Source organism: Arvicola amphibius, chromosome 10 (genome assembly GCF_903992535.2).
Source record: "Arvicola amphibius chromosome 10, mArvAmp1.2, whole genome shotgun sequence".
NCBI lineage: Eukaryota > Metazoa > Chordata > Mammalia > Rodentia > Cricetidae > Arvicola > Arvicola amphibius.
Genome location: NC_052056.1, coordinates 77,398,483 through 77,403,420, shown reverse-complemented (window position 1 = coordinate 77,403,420; position 4,938 = coordinate 77,398,483).

The following is a 4,938-nucleotide window of genomic DNA, read 5'->3' as shown; positions in this document are numbered from 1 at the left end:
CCACCCAGTCCCGGAAGTAGGAATAAGGCATTCTGGGAACTGTGGTTTCCAAGTGCCCAGAGTGCGTGCTAGGCGCAGCCATTGTGCTAAACTGAGGTTTACTGCCTGTGAATAGAATCTTCTTTTCCTGTCTCCAGCCAAACTGCGTTGCAACTTTTCAGAGCCATCTCTGTGCATTGCCTGATTACTTGCCCAGCCCATGCTATGCCAGCTAGATCCGCTCAGACCTGCCCTCCCTTGTATCTAAAGACTCTTGCCGCCGGGCGGTGGCGCACGCCTTTAATCCCAGCACTCGGGAGGCAGAGGCAGGCGGATCTCTGTGAGTTCGAGACCAGCCTGGTCTACAAGAGCTAGTTCCAGGACAGGCTCCAAAGCCACAGAGAAACCCTATCTCGGAAAAAAAAAAAAAAAAAAAAAAAAAAAAAAAAAAGACTCTTGCCTTTTCTCCCGGACCAGCGCCTGCAAAGGCATGTCCATCCCACTGTCTGCTCACCTCCCTTTCTTTGCTCTCCTTCGGCCTCCACGTCTTCCAGGCCCAACAGGTGGCAGGTGATGAAGCCCTCAGGTCCAGTGCCCTCTCTAGTCCCACACATCTCTTGATCATTATTTGGGGCCAGGTCCTTTGTCTGGCTTGGTTTTTTTTTGCCTGAAGATGCGTAAGACTAGAGATTAACCCTAAGGGGCATGCTAAATTTGAATTTCCTTTTTAAAGTATGTGTATGGCCGGGCGGTGGTGGCGCACGTCTTTAATCCCAGCACTCGGGAGGCAGAGGCAGGCGGATCTTTGTGAGTTCGAGGCCAGCCTGGTCTACAAGAGCTAGTTCCAGGACAGGCTCTAAAAAAGCTGCAGAGAAACCCTGTCTCGAAAAACCAAAAAAAAAAAAAGAAAAAAAAGAAATAAAGTATGTGTATGATCAACTATGTGCCTTGGCACATGTGTGGAGCTCATAGGACAAGATTCAGGAGTTGGTTCTCCTTGCCAGGCTTGTGCTGCATGTACTTTTACCTGCGAAGCCATGAAGCTATCTCTCCAGCCTAAGCTTGTGGTTTTATTTTTTTTTTCTATGTGCATGGGTGTTTTGCCTGCATGTATGTGTCAGAGAGGTGATGGGAACTTAATCGGCCCTTTGGGAGAGGAGCCAGTGTGTTTAACTGCTGAGCCATCTCTAGCCCCCTAAGCTTGTGGCTTTAAACACCACTTATATCCTGACTCCCAAAGTCAGTTACATGTCAAGTTCTTGTCTATATGTCTGATCAAAGAATTTTCAATCTCCCTGTCCTCTGTTGCAAATCTGTATTTCTTTTTTTTTTTTGTTTTTTTTTTGTTTTGTTTTGTTTTTTTTTTGTTTTGTTTTGTTTTGTTTTTCGAGACAGGGTTTCTCTGCAGCTTTAGAGCCTGTCCTGGAACTAGTTCTTGTAGACCAGGCTGGTCTCAAACTCACAGAGTTCCGCCTGCCTCTGCCTCCCGAGTGCTGGGATTAAAGGTGTGCGCCACCACCACCCGGCCCCATGAGCAAATCTGTATTTTGATACTGAAGTACATGCTGCAGAGCCTATCTATATCCTGACCTCCAGCTGGTAAGTCTCAAACTCAGAACACACAGCTGAGGTGTTTATTAACACATCTAAGTGGTTACTGGCCACCAGGTTCTCCCTGCATTCTAGTCCCTGCCTGTTACAGGGGCCTCCCGACTGGTTTGCCTGCTGCTGTGGGATAATACTCTTGTACCTGTAAAGATTTGTCACTCTTATTGGTTTAATAAAATGCTGATTGGCCAGTAGCCAGGCAGAAAGTATAGCCGGGGCATCCAGAGTAGGAGAATTCTGGGAAAAGGAAAGCCTCAGTCTTCAGTTGCCACCCAGATGCAGAAGAAGAAGGTGAAAATGTTGCACTGAAAAAAGTACCAAGTCACGTAGTGGCTAAACATAGACAAGAATTATGGGTTAATTTAACGTGTAGGAGTTAATAAGAGGCCGGGTGGTGGTGGTGCAACCTTTAATCCCAGCACTCAGGAGGCAGAGGCAGGTGGGTCTTTGTGAGTTCGAGACCAGCCTGGTCTACAAGAGCTAGTTCCAGGACAGGCTCCAAAGCTACAGAGAAAACCTGTCTCAAAAAAATACAAAAAAATGAGTTAATAATAGGCCAGTTTATAATTTTTTTTTTTTTTGGTTTTTCGAGACAGGGTTTCTCTGTGGCTTTGGAGCCTGTCCTGGAACTAGCTCTTGTAGACCAGGCTGGTCTCGAACTCACAGAGATCCGCCTGCCTCTGCCTCCCGAGTGCTGGGATTAAAGGCGTGCGCCACCACCGCCCGGCTGCCAGTTTATAATTAACATAAGCCTCTGTGTGTTTCTTTGGGACTGAATGGCTGTGGAACCAGGTGGGACAGAAATTTTCTTCTACACCCTGCCTTCTACCCCAAACTTTTCCCAGCTGCCCTTTCCTATATAATCCAACCATTTTGGTTACCTGGACTTTTCATCTGTTCTGCAGAGCCTCCTGACTGCTGTACCTGGTTTCCCCCTCCCCCTCTCCTTGTAAGGTTCAGGGTCACATCCACAGTGGACTCTCCCAGATGTTCCTTTGACTGGTCTCTTCCTTTAATCTATAATAAACTTTCTCTTCCACCATACCTAGGAGGAGTTATGTTCAGCTCCTTTCTTTTTTTTCACTCACCACCCTGATGTGGGATGTCTCTCTGTATGCTGTGAATATGTTTTATTACCATTGGTTAAGAAAGAAGCTAATTTGACCAATACCAGGCAGAATAGAGCCATGCAGGAAATCCAAGCAAAGATAAAGGGAAAAGAAGGTGGAGTCAGAGAGATGCCAACAGCCAGAGAAGCAGGACTTGAGGTAATAAACCACGGGTCTTGTGGTAAAATATAGAATAATAGAAATGAGTTAATTTAAGTTTTAAAAGCTAGTTAATAAGCCTGAGCCAATAGATCAAACAGTTTGTAATTAATATTAAGCCTCAGAGTGGTTATTCAGGAACTGGCAGATGAGAGAGAAACCTCCAGTTACACCACCCTGAAAACACATCAGGAGCCTCCTAGTCTTGCAGTTTGGGGGGCTATAAATAAACCATTTCTCCTGTGTCTGGAACTGTTCTCTCAAACCCTGCTGTAGGGAGTAGCTGTGTGTGACAGGAAGTAAAGCTTGCTCATTCAGCCAAAAAAGGTGGGTAATGGTCTGTACTCTCATCCGGTGGGATTAACAAGGACCCCTGTCCACCCATCACCCAAGGCAAGTCACCTTTGTCCTTCTCAAGTCATGGCTTCTGGTTTCCAAATAAATCTCATCTCAAAAGATCTTTTAGGGGCTGGAGAGATGGCTCAGCGGTTAAGAGCACTGACTGCCCTTCCAGAGGACCGGGGTTTAATTCCCAGTACCCGCATGGCAGCTCATAACTGTCTGAAAATCCAGTTCCAGGGGATCTGACAACTTCACACCAATGCACATAAAATAAAGTTAAATAAACCATTAAAAAAAAAGATCTTTTAGCCTAGCATGGTGGTACACACCTTTAAACCAGCACTTGGGAAGCAGAGGATAGAGGATCTCTGTGAGTTCAAGTCCTGCCTGCTCTACATAGTAAGTTACAGTCAACCAGGAATATATAGTGAGACCTTGTCTCAAAAGAGAAAGAAAGAGAAGAAGAAATAAGCTTCCTCGGCTGGAGAAATGGCTCAGGGTTAAGAGAACTGACTGCTGTTCTGGAGGTCCTGAGTTCAATTCCCAGCAACCGCATGATGGCTCACACCCATCTATAATGAGATCTGGTGCCCAGAACACTATATACATAATAAATAAATTTAAAAATAAGTAAATAAATCTTTTTAGAAATAAGCTTCCTTGGCCACCCTTATCATATCTCTCTCATAGTTTATCACAATTTATAATTATGCAGTAATTTTTTCTGATTGTTTCTCTACAGTTCCAAGCGAGGTATGGGCATCCATCATGATTCAAACCGTATATCTCTAATGCCCAGTAACGACTGATATCTCACATGGAGAACAGGTTCTAAGGCCTGTATACAAGGTGACAATGAGAATCACATTTTTGAAACTAAAAGAAGTATCAAGTTGGAAACTGACAGACCCACTCACTCTCTTCCAGGCAAAACACCCACCTAAGTAGGCTTGTGTTTAGAGAACACATGCAAGGAAAATATAATTCACTTGCAAGAACAGACAGGGCCAGTCACTGAAGGAAAAACCAATATTCCCACCCCATTCTCTCAAAGCACACACAAAGGAATTGTTTGTTGGAATGCAAGCAAGGGGCCATAAAATGGTACTGATTTAAATACATACAATCCATATTTGGCAGGGTGGGGTTGTCCAGACAGTTTCTCTGTCCTATGGAACTTGCTTCATAGTCTAGGCTGGCTTTGAACTCACAGAGATCACCACAAATGGCTGAACACATACTATACATATTCCATGCTACCTTATACTGGGAGTTAATATTGACTTGTATCAGATGAAAGTACAGAGAGAATGTACAAGCCCTGAGGAGCCCCGCACCAGAATGCAGAATGACTGTGAAGATGTGTATTTGCCAAGGTACCTTCTGATTGGTTTAATAAAAGAGCTGACTGACCAGTAGTTAGGCAGGAGGTATAGGCAGGACAGCCAGACAGGATGCTGGGAGGAAGAAGGGCAGAATCTCAGGAGACACAGAGAGAAACAAGATGAACATACTGTGTTGAAAGAAGGTACAGACACATGGCAGAAGGTAGATAAGATATATGGGTTAATTTAAAATGTAAGAGTTAGCTAGTAATCAGCCTGAGCTATTGGCTGAGGATTTATAATAAGTCTCTGAATGGTTATTTGGGAGCAGTTGCTAAGACACAGAGACACTCCACCTATAATGCACCTCTGTAGGAATTTTATTCATTCCTGGGACATGGTCTGTAGGGAAGAGG